Here is a 16,336-nt window from a genome sequence, read left to right as displayed (position 1 = left end):
GTTCCCTTTAACCACTGCCTCCTTCACCTCCTCACCTTGCAATTAAGCCTCACCGCCCTAAGCACTATGTTAATATGTTAATATGTAAATATCTTTAATCCTTTAGTTTCAGTTTTTCAGGCTCACATATAGAGCCTCCTTCTAGCTGCAGCACCTTTGTTGCAACTTGTTACTCTTGTTGCTCCCCTTTCCCCCCTCCCTGTTTTTTGTATTTTCCACCTTTTTGTTCAGATGGAAACCGATATGATGTGCCCTCTAATGTCGGTATAAAAAAGCTGTTAAATAAATAAATATATTCCGTGTTATATATTCTAACTCTCCCATCCTAATTTTTAGACCTGGCATTAGCATACAGATATTTCAAGGTACACATTTTGGGGTAGATTTTCAAAGGGTTATGTGCGTAAGATACACGCGTATCCCCCGAAAACCTGCCCCTGCGCGCGTCGAGCCTATCTTGTATAGGCTCGGCAGCGTGCGCAAGCCCAGGGACGCGCGTATGTCCCGGGGCTTGCAAAAATGGGCGGGCCGGGGGCGGGGACGGGTGGCGTGGCGGTGGTCCAGGGTGGGGACGGGGCTGTGGCGGCAGTTCAGGGGCGGTCTGTGGGCAGGGCCGAATCCTCTGGCCAGAGGCAGGCGTAACTCAGCAAGATAAGGTAGGGGAGGATTTAGGTAGGGCTGGAGGGTGGGTTAGATAGGGGAAGGGAGGGAAAGGTGCGGGGGGGGGGGGGGGGCGGAAGGAAAGTTCCCTCCAAGGCCGCTCCGATTTCGGAGCGGCCTTGGAGGGAACGGAGGAAGGCTGCACGGCTCGGCACGCACAAGTTGCACAATTGTGTACCCCCTTGCACGCGCCGACCCTGGATTTTATAACATGTGTGCAGTAGCGCGCACATGTTATAAAATAAATGTTATAGGTAAATGGGATACATATGCTTTTATTGGAACCTTTGTATAAAGATGACCTAATTTCCCTGCTATTTTAGTATCCTATGAAGATACCTCCACCAACCTAAACGCTGCTAAGCAATATACAGATTTCCCCATGTTCTAGTTTAAAAGCTGCTCTATCTTCTTTTCAAAGATTAGTGCCAGTAGCCTGATTCTGCACTGATTAAGGTGGAGCCCATCCTTTTGGATAGGCTTCCCCTTCTCCAAAATGTTGCCCAGTTCCTAACAAAACTAAGGCCCTCTTTTCTGCACCAAGCATTGAGGCTCTGAAGTTCTGACTGTCTCTATGGTCTATGGTCCTGTGCATGGAATAGAGTGCATTTCAGAGAATGCTATTCTGAAGGTTCTGGATTTCAACTTCCTACCTAAAAGCTTACATTTGGCTTCCAGAGCCTCTCTCCCACATCTTCCTATGTTGTTGATGCCCACATGTACCATGGCAGCCTGCTCCTCCCCAGCAATGTCTAAAATCTTATCTAGATGACACATGAGGTCCACCACCTTCGTACCAGGCAGGCCAGTTACCAAGCAATCCTCACATCCACCATCCATGCAGCTAACTACATTCCTAATGATAAAATTACCAACTATGATAGATGACTTACCCCTTCCCTCCTGGGCACAAATCCTTGGAGACCCATCCAGGATAATGCATCACCTGGAGAACAGGTCCTAGCTACAGTGTCACTTCCTGTTATATCAAGTTGATGCTCTCAATTCAGGTGACTTTGCTCCTACAAGGCAATACAGGTCTTGGCTACTATGTCCCTAATGATCTCTATGTTCCTCTCTGTCTGCCTCAGCTCCTAGAAATCTGCCATTCTAGCCTCCAGAAATCAGGCTCATTCTCTGAGAGCCAGGAGCTTTTTGTAACAGGTGCACACATATGACTTTTAACCAACTGGTAGATAATCATAATACATGTGGCAATCATCAAAAGACTGGAAAGTACCCATAGTGCTACTGGACTGCTGTCTGCATTTTAATATTGTTGTGTTCTTAGTTAATTTAGGTTGCTAAGGAATATGAATGTGTAAACTAAAGTTCTTTAAATTTATGTAGTGTTTTTAATGTTAATTTGCAAAGGCCTGCAAGGAATACTTAATTTATTGATAAGGGCTGGGTTACTCCCTTTTTTTTGGATAAATCCCTGATTGATTTTTGGTGTGAATGTTTCTCATCCTCTGAAGCTTCAAATAAACTGAAGGTATTAGAAATACGACTAGAAATAAATTTTGTAGTTTTCATTTCCTTATAGTTCTCAGAGATGAAAGCATGATAAAAATATGTATTAACTGAATTAGCACAGGCTAATAAGAAGTGGAGATGATGAGCGGTATACAGTTAGGTGTGGACCATAAGGGAAGGTATAGCGCAATAAGAGTTCGTGGATCCTTATCTTGAAAAATTCAATAAATGAAACTTGAAAATTAATTAAATCAACATATCCTTGTTTATTAAATGATTGCTTGCAGACCGATTTGTCTGCAAGCAATCTGCAAGCAATCATTTAATAAACAAGGATATGTTGATATAATTAATTTTCAAGTTTCATTTATTGAATTTTCAAGATAAGGATCCATGAACTCTTATAGCACTATACCTTCCCTTCTGGTTAACTGAATTAGTAACATCTAATTTTATATTTTCCAGGACATTTTAACAAGACGTCAGAGCCAATATCAAATAACACTTGTCTGAGAATTTTAAAATTTCTTACATCCAGTTTGGGCCAAATGTGAAACATCTGGATAAAGTCTTAAGGCCCAATTTTAAAAGAGCCACGTGTGCAAAAACTGGGGGTTACACGCGTGGCCGGGCCTTGCTGTCCTGGGGAAGCACACACCAGCAGCCGGCCAGCATACGGAAGAATCTTCAACTTGGAAGTTGAAGTAAATTTTAAAACAAAAAAACCCTAATAGTTAGGGGAATTAGGGGTCAGGGAGGAGAAGGAAAAAGGTAGGAAGGTTAGGTAGAGGTGTGGGGAATTGGGGAAGGCCTACTCATGTCGCTACAACTTGGTTTAGAAAATTCTCACCCCGCGTGCTAGTGCCAACCCACCTGCACGTGCGGGCGCGGATTTTAAAATCTGGTGCGCACGTGCTCGCGGGAACCATATTTTATAACATGCGCATGTTATAAAATTATTGCGTCCATGTGCACGTGTCGGGAGCCACGTGCACATGGACACACATGAGGACTTTTTGGAATCTAGCTTGTATTTATTTATCCCAGACATGTTACATTTTTTTAAATGTTGCTATATTTTTGTTAGGCCTTTAAGTCAGACTGGAACAGCACTCTTACAATAAAGTAAAGAGAAGCTGTAGGTGTAAATAAAATAATTATCAATGTACCTCCCTTTAACTTCTCACCCCATGAATTCTACACCTGCAGCAGGAGTTGAATACATTGGATGATCATCAGTTATAGGCCCAGGAACGGAGCACTGTAACTGAGATCGTTTTTCTATTAACCTCTCCCTCTCCCAACTTCCTCTAATATTTGATACAGGCAATACAAAGCTCAACTAAATTCAAACATCAAATAGCTTTCTTTTGCTGGAACTCAAATCTAAAACGTTCTACTGGGTCTCAAATCAGTTAAAACAAAATTATTATTTTGCTTGTCCCCAGATAATACTAGCATGAACCCAGAGAACACATGCTATTGTGTTTAAAAAAAAAAAATCAAATGAACATAACTTAGGGTGTTTGTGCCAGAATAAATATTGTTAAACAAACATTAATTTTGCAATGTTGCTATTGCTATAAAATAGGATTGTGCATATTGAAGCTATTGTGGCAAGATTAATTCATACCAATGTTTGTGAGTTAATGAGCGGATCATTGTTTTTAATGGTCCATGAAAACTGGAATTTTACCATAGCACAATTGTGATTTTATCATTGTAGCACAGCAAATAATTCATGTTCACAGTGTAGGTCTCATTTATCAAACTCTGCTAAACGTGAGAAATTAGCATAAGAGGATAGGCTTCTGGTAAAATCCTTATGAGTCATTTATATAAACATGTTTGTATTGACTTTGTTGGCATCAATGGTTTAACAGCATTATTGCTCATGAAAGTGATTTCTAAGGTTTTAAAGAGTTTACACTAGCAAGGTACTGTACATTGACATTTGTATAGTTGTAATACAGATGAATATAAAGTCCTCTCATACAATGAAACTGAGAAACTTTATTTCTTTAAAAATAAAATGAAAACACTGTAAGTTATTTCTGAATTCATTTTGCACCAATAAGAAGGTATCATGTCCTTCAGAGATCTTAATCTAAAATCTTAAAACTTTCTTCTTTCCCAGTATAAAATGAAAGGAGATGGGAGCCTGCACACAACTAGAGCCCTAGGCTAAAACATGGCTGTGGTACTCAATACTGTTGTGCTAGCTAGGTCCTTACTCTGAAATGGCTGCCACCTTCTGGCCTTCATGACCTAGAACTCCCCTCCTCCCCGTCCCATTACTTGGAGATGAGGGGTGTCTAGATAGACAATATTTTATAAAGCGGTGGCTCAGAAGAGCCAATGGTGGTCAGAATCTCCTATTGCTGACAACTGAATAATGGACTGGGGAGCAGCTCAGGGACAGATCAATGAAAGAGAAACCTATTTAGGTTGGTCAATGCTATCTTCACCATCTTCCGTCTCTATCAATTGCACCAAGCATCTGATCTGTAATGCACTATCTCCCGGGGGAGTGGGGTTCCTTTAATCACAGTATAATGGCAGATGTGGGCACTTGTATAAGGCATAAGGCAGAAACCTGAATGGCATCATGGGCAGCAGGAATTTACACAATATTGAGCTTGGTAATCCATTTCCTGCCTCGTTTCCTTTACAATTCTTGATGGTTGGTCAATAACGTGTTGGTGAGGTGGGGAGAGTCTGACCATCATTCAGAAGGATGGGGCCTTTCCCACTGGGACAGCAATTGGAGGAGAAGTTTGGACACTCCTAATCTTCAAGGGATGGGATGGGGCATCTACCAAATAACATATGGATTCCCAAGCTAGAAAACAATTGTAACAGCGAAGACGAATAAAGGGAATGGCTTCTGATAGCCACCTTGCAGTGGTCCATCCAAAGGATTGACTTCAATGGGTAGATTAGTATTGGAAATGAGAGTCTAAATCCTGCCCAGCAATGATGTAACAACAAAGGTAAGTAAAGTAGTTGTCGTGTACCATAAGGTAAGGGTTTGTCTCCAACCTACAATTTGTGCCAGCTTATTAGGATATTTTATGGGGTTAATGTATTATATTCTTTTATTGTAGTTGCATTTATGCTGTAGCTATACATTTGCAAAGTACTGTAACTTTCTATTTGTGAAATATTTCTCTGTGTGGTTGTCTTCCATCAGGAATGAGAATAGGAATAGAGGGGGGGGGGGGGGCGATGAGTAGCTGAAGAGAAAAAGATAGTTTACGATTTGGGACAGGATGCTGAAGATTGGGTGGCTGGCTCTACTATGAATTTGTTTGTTTGTAAGCATTTTGATTGCAGCTGCTTTTTTTTTTTCTACTATGAGCAAAAAGAGCTGCCACTTCTCTTAGAACCTCTTGCTCTGTACTGTGCTAGTAAAATGTTCACAATAGTGGATAAATGAGCCTTAATATAATGCATATTCATGCACATTCGCTCATAAAAGGAATTCCAGCTGAGTTGAAGTTTATTCTTTTGTTGACATTTCAATCACTTTGATTTTCTGCAAGGGATATTGGTTATTTCTCTAAATATTTAAATCAGCAGCACTATATAATTTGTTCATAATATCATATGGATGGATGCTGGCTTTATTCCTTCCTCTTTGCTTTTCTTTTTCCCAATAATATTTTTAGCATTTATGAGAGTTGCCAGCATCCACCAGTAATTCACCGAATAGGTGTAGCCTAGGTAGTAGCAGTGCAAGTTTCCCCACACTGTCCCATTATATCTCAGGTCTGTTCTGGAGAGACTACCTCAAAGAAGGCTAGGATAATTCCATCTCTAGGATTATGTTCTATCTGCCTTGACTGAAAAGAATTGTTCGAAATAGTGCCAAATGGTGATTTTGGGGGAGTTTTTGAGTGATATAGTCATGTCTCCACTGAGAAATGGACTAAGGGTGCAAACTCATTTTACAGAGGAAAACAGAGGACCCACGAACTGAATATGGCAGGGGGAGTGAATGTCCAACAGATCAACGTTCAATGAATCCAAACAGAAGAAATAACAGCAGGAGCAGAATGAGATTGAACTGGGCACTGAATTATTGAGAACAAGGGACTCAACTCCTAAGAATGTTTGAAGTTCAAGGAATGGGACAGCTACTGAGCCAGAAATATTGCTTCAAAATCCTGTGATTAAATCCTATGACTGAGTTGTTAAGAACGGTTGCATTTTATAAAATAGGAATGTTGCTAAGTAAATTAAGAACATGTGATTCTATATGAGATGGCATGCTGCCAACCTTAAACAATTTCCTGTTATTTTAATAAGATCTATGCATAATAGATTTAGTGTTGGGTAAATAACCACATTAGTGATTATAGTGGCATTGATTCTAAAGGTGTATATAGTTTTATCATAAAGCAATGAAACAAAAGAGAGGAAAAGGATACAAATCCAGTATAATAAATATGAAAACAAAAAATATATTACAACAAAAACAACTTTTATGCCAACAGATGACAATATCATAAATGATTGCTTCAAGGTCTCACTCTGCAGCCTCTCGCCGCTCAATGGGCCGCAAGCTGTAATCGGTCAGTGAAGCAGTTTATTGCTTGTAATCATTTATTGTCATCATGCTGCAAAATCATCACTCATTTTTATTTAAACAAAAAAAATTTTATCTTTTAATTTTTAATTTAAGAAACTATTATTGTAAACCACTAAGGAAATCTTAAATTATGCTATATTTCCCACATTTTAAACTACCCAAAAACCACTATAAAATCCTAATATCCAAAATGTTGAAGAAACAAATACTTAGCCGCTTTGTTGTATATAGTTTTATTACATATTTATTTATTTTATTTATTTGCAGTTTTTATATACCGACATTTGTTTAGTAACTTCACATCGGTTTACACAGAACATAAACTAGCGACCGTGCTAAGAAGAGTTTAGCAACGGTGCATTACAAATAACAAGTTAAACCGAGGGGGGGGGGGGGGGGGGGGAGGGGAAGGGGGCGGGGGGAACAGGGAGGTGGAAAACTATGAATAAAATTGAGCGTAAAAGAGTTTAGAGAAAATAGAGTATATAAGGAGATATAAACTATATTGAGATATTATGGATCTTATATAAACAATAAAAATGGAAATTATATACAAAACAGTATCGTGGAAACTTATAAAATAGTATGAGTGGTGAGTGTATATTGAGCTCCAAAAGGTGAATTTTAAAAGCCCGAAGCGGCATTAATTAGGGGATGAGCAAATAAGTCAGGTTCACGCATACCCAGTGGATTTTAAAAGCCACCTGGATACACACGTAAATGCTGCGGCGTGCGCATCTTGGAAGCTTTCGAAAAGGAACGGGGGGTGCGGGCATGGCCTGGCCGGGACATGGACGTTTTGGTGCGTGAAGCTGAGATGTGCGCGTAAATACTAACGCAATCCAGTGCATGCCCAGGGCCCCCTGCTGCATACAATTACTTCTGCTATAGAAATCGTGTAATGTATTAAATAAAGATAAACAGGCAGATCTGCAGGGTTTTAGGGGGTCAGGGATAACTGGGGGAGTGAAAGTTATTAAACTAGCAGGGTTTAGAGAAACTTTCTCTTAACTGGGTGAAATGGGGATGAACTGGTAAAACTGGAAATGGTGACAGCACTCACCCCTTTTAAAATCCCCCGATTTACATGGCAGAAGTGGCATTTGCGCGCGCTCGAGCTTGCCCACTTAAAAACTGGCCCATGTGTGCCCCAGGCCAGGCTATTTTATAAGAGGGGAAGGGCAGGACCCCTCTGTAGCAGGAACATGTCTGCAGGCTCTTTCTGAAGAAAATTAGTAAGGCCGGGTTCCTCTTGAAATGGAAGCATAGCTGGCTTGGAGTCCCTTTAATAGGGGCTCTGCTGAGCAGTCTTTCAGCCACTGAGGCATTGATATTTCAAGATTCTTTCTGGCTGGGATTTTAATTCCAGCATCCCTGGGCCCGGTCTCACAACATGCACACATGTCTGACCATGCGCTGGTTTGAAAGTTACCACCTTAGTGTACATGGTGTGTGAATAAGTGTTGTAATAGAATATGCAAGACCGCTACGTATTGAGGCTAGGTTGGTAGCTATTGCTGTCGTTTTTAAAATGTTGCCATATGCATGATTTTGATATTTGCAATAAAAATATTTATACATTTAATAATATGTAGGCAATATTTATGGTAATATTCTTGATTACATAAATATAATACATTTTGAGTACCAATTGTTATGGCTCCAGTCCAGGCAGAGTGTGGGGAGCACCATCTCTGGAGTGGCTCAGGATGGCAGAGCAAGGCTTGAGTGGTCTGGTGAGGCTGCAGCAAGGCTTGGGCAGCCTGGCTATGCTACATCAAGGCCTGGATAGTCTGGGGCAGAAGAAGCAAGGCTTGGACATGTTGGTAAGACTAGAACCAAAACTTGGAATGGAAGGGAATGCAGCTAAGGCTTGAAGTCAGGAACAGTGTGCAGGTAAGACTGGTACTCAGCCTAGGACAGGAAAGGACAAGATAGGGCAAAACAAAGATGACAGAAAATAGAACATAAAGCCTGAAGGCAGCGTTACAGGAAAGCCCTGAGGGGCACAACAGAGAGAGGGCTAGAGAGACCACAGAGCTAAGTAAGACTTGCATAATCCAGAGGTCAGGAGTAGGCCAAGATAGGCTGCTAAGAAAAGAAGAGAGCCAGAAGGCCTTAAGGTTATAAGGAAGGCTCGGAGCTGAAAGCCATATAGCCACAGGCAAGACAAGGTTAGGATCAGAAGGCCCAGGCAAGACTAAGGCCAGAAGGCCCAGAGGCCATGAGATAAAGCAAGGATAAGCCTGAGAATGCTATAAGGCAAGAGTGGCTAGGGCAAGGAGCCAATAGAGACTCGATGCAGACACATCGAAGCAAGGGACAGACAGGGTTAAGTAGGGCTGGAGTATGGATGTGGTGCAGGCAGGAAGAAGAGGCCTGGCCAGCACAGACAATATACTCATGGATGTACCCTTGTGGAGCAGAGGCTGCAAGACAGGTTGAGGCATGATACCAGGGACGAGGTATTAAGAACAGTTCAGAGCAGTGTCCTCAACAGGGTATGGTAAGGCTATATAGCAGCTGAAATGATTTATTTATTTATTTATTTATATAATTTATATACCGGAGGTTCCTGTATAATATACATATCACCCCGGTTTACAAGTGATAAGGGGATAAGTTTACAAATGATAAGGGGAAGGGCAGGACCCCTCTGTAGCAGGAACACGTCTTCTGGCTCTTTCTGAAGAAAATCAGTAAGGCTGGGTTCCTCTTGAAATGAAAGCATGACTGGCTTGGAGTCCCTCAATAGAAGCTCTGCTGAGCAGTCTTTCAGCAACTGAGGCATTGATTTCAAGATTCTTTCTGGCTGGGATTTTAATTCCAAGCCCCTCTGATGGTTTGTTTGGAGAGACAGCATTTCCAAGGACCTGAGCAAGAGGAGCGTGTCTAAGAGGAGGATCTGCTGACCTGCTTTTCCCTGGAAGCTTTCTGGACATCAGTGGTATTCTGGAAGTGACAGCAAAAGGCTGGAAAGGATTCAATGTGGCAGGAAAGGAGCCAACCATAAGATCCAGTTTATGCTGGGGAGCCTCCGAACAGGGTGCAAAAGCTGCAGGCTTGTTTCCTTGGAGATGGGTTTGAGCTGGTACTGGCAGGTGAGAGAGCAGACTCAATCAGTTTCTTGCATGGTAAAAAACCTTCAGGCTGAGACGGTGGGTCAGAAGCAGGATTAATTAACTGTTGCAAGCCTCTGGCAAGAGATATGGAAGCAAGGAGTCAGAAGAAGTGTTGTAATTGGAGGCAGGATTTATACTTTCAGGTAAGAAACTGGATTTGGCTTGGCTTCAAGTGCAGATACAATTTAAGTTATCCTGACAAGCTGTGGTGTTCAGGGAGAAAATGCTGAGTTTTAAAAAATCAAGACAGTGCTCCCTTTCAACTGCTTGAGTGCTCGCAGGCTGTGCTAAGAGAGGCATGGGAGATTTTTGTTTAAACTCCAAGGTTGATGTGGGTTTCTGTAAAGCAAGGATTACCCTTCTGATGTTTTTTTATTCTTCCCTTTAGTAGCATAAAAAAAGACAATGGGAGCATTTAGGAAATAGTGGATTAATCTACTACAGGCAAATGGATCATTCATAATAGAGCCAGTCATCTATATTGGTGTGAGGTGCAGCGAGAGAAAAACAATTGTTCATATTCAGAAAATCAAATTTAAAGTCACACTCACTGCTTGGACTAAGAGTATTAAAGTTTAAGTCTAACTCACTGGGCAAGCAAGGAGCCGCCCACCTTCTGCTGGAGGCAATGTGTGCCTTCTGTATCCTGTTATGGCTCCTGTCCAGGCAGAGTGTGGGGTGCAACACCTCCGGAGTGGCATGGGACGGCAGAGCGAGGCTGGAGCAAGGCTTGGGTAGTCTGGTGAGGCTGGGGTAAGGCTTGGGCAGCTGGTATAGCTGGAACAAGACTTGAACAGCCTGTCAAAGCTTGGCAGTGGAAGCAAGGCTTGGACATGTTGGTAAGACTGGAACCATGGCTTGGACTGGAAAGGAGTGCAGGTATAGCTGGAAATCAGGAACAGAATGCCGGCAAGACTAGAACCCAGGAGCAGCGTGCAGGTAGGACTGGAACTCAGGAACAGAGTACAAATAAGACTGGAACTCAGGCTGGGACAAAAATGGACTAAAACAGAACAAGATAGGGTAAGACAAGAACATAAAGCCCGAAGGCAACAATACAGGAAGGCTCCGAAGGGCAAGACAGGGAGAGAGGCCCAAAGAGGCCACAGAGGTAGGCAAGGCCTGGACAAGCCAGAGGTCAGGAGTAGCCCAAGATAAGCCGTAAAGCAAGGAAGAGAGCCAGAATGCCCTAAGGTCACAAGGAAAGGCTAGGAGCTAAAGTCTGGATAGCCACAAGGCAAGAAAAGGCTAGAGGCAGAAGGTCGAATGGCCACAAGGCAAGGCTGAGGTCAGAATACCCAGAGGCCATAAGATATCAAAATAAAGAGCTTTTGATTGTTCCAACAGCCAAATATTTGATGCAAGTATGAGATTGTGTGTTTTCCATAGCTGGACCTAAGCACTGAAACCCACTACCTGAGATGTTGCACATGATAACAGGTAGAGATTCAAATGTGAGCTAAAACTTGGCTGTTTAAAATGCATATGATCTTGGTTTAAAGGTGAGAGACTGAGATATGTATTGAATTAGGAATGATGAGAGATAATTTTGGATTAGCAGCATGAAGGATAAGATGTGATGAATTGTGATGATTTTATTACTGTATATTAGTTAATATTTTTATTGTATTATTTGTTTTATTTTTAATAAGCTGTTTAATTTGTATTTGTTTATTTTACTTTATATGTGTTAACATTCATAATAGTGAGTTAAAATTATTTTGTAATCCATTGTGATCTCGACATGGAATGACAATATATAAAATATATAAATAAATAAATAAATAAATAGAGACTCAATGAAGAAGTATCAAATCAAGGGACAGACAGGGTTAAATAGGGCTGGCATCTGGGTGTGGTGCAGGCAGGAAGAGGGGCCTGGACAGCCTAGAAAGTATGCTGATGGAGATTTCTTGGTGGAGCAGAGGCCACAAGACAGGTTGAGGCATGATACCAGGGACGATGTAGTAATAACAGCTCAGCTCAGAACAGAGCTTACCAGAAGTCTCTGCTGTTATGGAGTTGTCTTCGAAAGGGTACGGTGAGGCTGCTCCTATATTTGAATGATTAGTTAAAGCCAAGATTCATATGACCCTTAAACATAGATAGATAGATAGATAGATAGATAGATAGATAGATAGATAGATAGATATGGAATGGTTTTTTTCATCATGGGAGGTGAAATGGTTTTTTTTTTTGTATTCTTGATAGTCTCCCCTATCTTTTTGTGGGAAGGCTTGAGGAGACTACAAAGTTCACTCAAGACATGTGATCTGAGTCATTGCCTCTTCCCAAGAGAACTGTTCAAGATTGCGAGGACTTGGCTATTGGTTTTTCTATCCTCAATGTGGACATGATCAGGAGAAGGGAGGTTTGCTGTAGTGTTTTTTGGATCCTGATCATTTCCTGACGAAAGGGAGAACCCCAGTATCCAGAAGGACTGGGTTATTATTCTTTTTGCCCTAGTTACTTAGAGATGTGTATCATTTTTATATATCGTGTCAGTTCACACTTCATTTTTCCTGCGGCTAACTTCATTTTTTCCATATTCCGTGGTTTTTTTTTCATATTTCACTAATTTTGTGTTAGTGCACACTAACATGAAATTCTAATTTTTCATGAATTTCGGTGAATTATTGTTCATTTTGGGGCGCTTCCAAAACAGGATGAATTAGACAATTTTGTTGAAATTATTTAATTCTTCTAAAATGAATGCACATCCCTAATTACTATTCATAGGCAAGGGTGAAGAGAATTTTTGAGATCTTTGGATATTCCAGTGGGATTTTATGGAACTGTTTTGATTCTGAATACTATTTTTGAAGTAATTTATTTTTTTCACCTTTTCCCATTATATGCTGGAATTGAACTCAAGCTACCCTACTCTTTAGATGGAAATGCTGTTGAATATGGAAGCTGGTGCATCTGGAAGTTTAGCATTTAGGAGGAGTAAAATGGACAAGGAGACTATGGTTTTCTTGACATAGAATTTTATGTTCCTTATGTTTTCAATTCTGAGTGGATTCTTATTTTCAAATTGAAGTAAATGTTCCTTTGAGAACCAATTCCACTCAGATCATTTTTCCCTCTCTTTTGGTATGAGAACAGTGAGTAGTTTGGCTGCTGGTAATTGCTGTCTTCTAATTTTTTATTATTTTGGGGGCTTCTCTTGAAACTCCTTTGTCCAACCATTTTTGCAGTGAGATTTGAGGACTAGATTTACTTGACCATGCCAAGTGCCCTGGGAGTTAAGCTCCCCCCTGCCTGACGAAGCCCAGAAAATGTAGCTCTCTGGATGCAACCGAGAAACCAAATAGGTTGATGTTATACAAGATGGTGTCTGAACAGGGACCTACTGGCACACAAGAAGTAGGATGTACAGAGGACGAAACCCTAAGTCCAGAGGGAATATATGTGAACTTGGAAGAATTTTACAAATTTTACAAGATTTGACCAAAATGGCAGACTTCCCACCATCCGAGCAAGAAGATGGCAGGACATGCCAAAAATCCATAAAGAAGGACATGGTGCTTAGAAGCAGCTGGAGTGGCAGTACATCATCGCTAAACAGCCAGTCAGTGTGAGCCAGCATGTGTGGGCAGTGTGAGCCTTCTTCCTGTAATGAGGTAAAAAGGGATATCTAGCCTGCTTGTCACACCCTGAAGCAAAGGAGTATGGAGATGGAGACAAGCGAAGGTATATTGGATGGAAGTCTAATCATACAAATGTTGGGTGACCATGACCAAATTCTAAAAGACATGAGGTGAAGAAGACACCAAACTAGTGTGACTAGAGAAAAGAAGAAACAGGTCTGCTGGAGACTCTAATAGTGCTCAGGCCATCCCATTGTTCAGGGAACTGCTTGGCCTAGGGTGGCAAACCTCAATGTAAGATTGTTCTACCTTTGAGGGAGACTTCAGCTATCACTGCTGGGATATAAAATGATAGTGACAGTTTAATTTGTGGAGTGGGCCGAAGCCGAGGAGAACATTACACTTTTGTCTAGAGTGGTGGTGACCTCAAGCACCAACATAGGATGTCCTGCATTGCCCTGGCCATCGTCCATGGGTAGAGCATGGACATTGCGAACTGATAGATAATAGGTGTCATTGCATAGTCCCACTTCTCTGGTAGCTGCCTCGTCAAATAAAAGTTATGTTGATTCCCGAGGTTCCCAGGGTGGACATAAAATGATTATCTACAACTACAATTCCAAAGAATGGAACATGGCAGTGAGCAATACGATGGCTCAGAAGCACTTTGGAATTGTAGCACCTAGAAGCAATGTAGTGGTACGAGGTCCAAGAACCATGCTTGAGTTTTGCCTCATGTGCAGTGACCACACCTTTGTGTTCACTTTGGTGAAGGGGATGGAACGTAAACTACCTTTGTCAAGTGGTTACTCAGAGGGGATTACTCTCATATCTGTGAGTTTGTTCCCCATTCCAGTGTAGTAGAAGGGACCCTGTAGATCCATTTCATGGTCTTTCCCAATGAGATCAGCTGAAGGAATTTTCGTCACCAAAGTTAATTACATGTATCTGTTTTCAATTTATGGTTGTCACTACTGCCATGCTTTCCAATGTTTAATTATAGTGGATGGTCCATGCCATCCCAGGTTCCTCAATAGGTAACTAGGTTTGATTATATATTAGATAGACAGACCATATATAATTGATTTTTCTCAAGGAGATCATTATTCATGTTCTATGTATTCTGTAAATGTGTGTCTTGAACTGTTTCCCAAAGTTCCTATGCTGTTATAGTTATTTTGCCCTTGGATTAGCATATCACAAGTGGTTGGGAAAAATATAATGCCTCCCTCTATTTGTAAAGTGTTATTTGTGTATTTGTATTGAAATGTTAGGTATGGTTAGAAAAGGAACTGCCAAAATACCACTGCTGGAGCTTGTGCTGCACTCAGCAATATCAGTGTAAACACAAAAAGTGCAGAAAGTTTCTTGTTGGTCAAATTTATAGTTTTATTGTATCATTAATATACAGCAACTCCACGTATATAAATCAGTCCTTTAAAGGGACCCCCGACACGGACCCCGTGTTTCGCCAGACAGGCTGCGTCAGGAGGGACAATATTTAATGGCACCAATCTGTAAAACAGAATAAGTATACATAGATCAAACATAGCAAAGGGCCAGCCATAATAAACTTTTAAATCAAAGAATAATAGCTCGTTACTTTAAGCATACGGTGTTCCAGACTGTATCACTTCACAGGGAGCGCACACATCTTGAAACACAGAAGGATTTTAAACGTTGACACATTTTTTGGCGTGAAAACCCGCACCAATCAGAGAAGCGAACATTAGAGCCAATCAGAGCTCTACACATAGGATCAGATGAAGAAACTCCATTCAAGTTCCACATTAAGACCTTTGGGAGCAACTGTATCTAAAATATAAATCCATTTTTGTTCTTTCTTTATCAAAATCTCAGAGTAATTCCCACCCCTTAGAGGAGGCGTGATCACATTGAGTACAAAGAATTTTAAGTCAGATATGGAATGGGATAATTGTGTCCAATGATCAACCAGCAGTGCATTTTCCCAATGATTTTTGATATTAGAAAAATGTTCTATAATGTGGGTTTTTATCATGTGGGAGGTTTTGCCCACATACAATTTATGGCAAGGACAACTGATTACATATATCACCCCGATTATATACAGTCTGATTCTCCAAACAATGAATACATTTTCTTTGTGGTTGGATGAATTAAAGATGACAATGTAAACGTATGAGAGCATACGGAGCAGATTGTGTATGCCTATATCTAAAGAAACACTCCTAAGATTGTGCCCTGAGTGTATTGACATGTCTCGAAGGTTTTTCCCATGGCGGTAAGTAATCTGAAGTGCACTATGAAACAAATCCTCAAGTGAAAGAGCAGCCCAATGTTTTCTTATAATATTAGTAATTGTCCCACTGAGGGTGGAGAATGGCAAAATACAATTGATAAAAGAAAATGAAGAATGATCTTGTGGCAAAAAAAAGCAGGTCCCTATTAACATACAAAGCTCATTTAAAAGCTTTCCTTAACACTTTGAGAGGGTAGGGTACCCCTCTTAGAAAACCTCAACATCATCTGCTTAGCTTGGTATATATATTCCACGTTAGTGAAGTACAGACAGCATAATCTTACGGTCAGTGTCTTTCCGATAGATCGAGGTGGAGAATCCATTGTTGTCAAATGAAATTGAGATATCAAGAAATGGCACCTGATTAGGGTGAATGTAAGAATTGAACTGTAAATTACTATTACACTGATTTAACCAGTCTAAGAACATAAAAAATTGTATATCCGTGCCTAACCAGATCAGCAGTATGTCGTCAATATATCTCAACCACAAATGTATATGGGATGACCAATCTGAGGTGTAAACAAATCTCTCCTCGAAGTCTGCTACATAAAGGCAGGCCAGGCTTGGGGCCATAGTCGCGCCCATCGCTGTTCCCTTAATTTGTTGG

The 16,336-nt window shown here is 41.0% G+C and overlaps 1 long non-coding RNA gene across 2 annotated transcripts in view; it reads left to right on the top strand.

The window, feature by feature from the left end:
• The first annotated feature begins 9,837 nt into the window (after positions 1-9,837).
• Positions 9,838-16,336, top strand: part of LOC115086025 — a 70,818-nt gene continuing 64,319 nt past the window's right edge. For both annotated transcript variants that reach the window (XR_003855011.1, XR_003855012.1), the window contains exon 1: positions 9,838-9,995. This is a non-coding gene — a long non-coding RNA (uncharacterized LOC115086025). The remainder of the gene's footprint in view (positions 9,996-16,336) is intronic.

The sequence above is a fragment of the Rhinatrema bivittatum genome, chromosome 2, assembly GCF_901001135.1.
Source record: "Rhinatrema bivittatum chromosome 2, aRhiBiv1.1, whole genome shotgun sequence".
In the NCBI taxonomy this organism is placed as follows: domain Eukaryota; kingdom Metazoa; phylum Chordata; class Amphibia; order Gymnophiona; family Rhinatrematidae; genus Rhinatrema; species Rhinatrema bivittatum.
The sequence above is the reverse complement of the archived record's forward strand: the minus strand, read 5'-3'. Positions and strand labels throughout refer to the sequence as shown.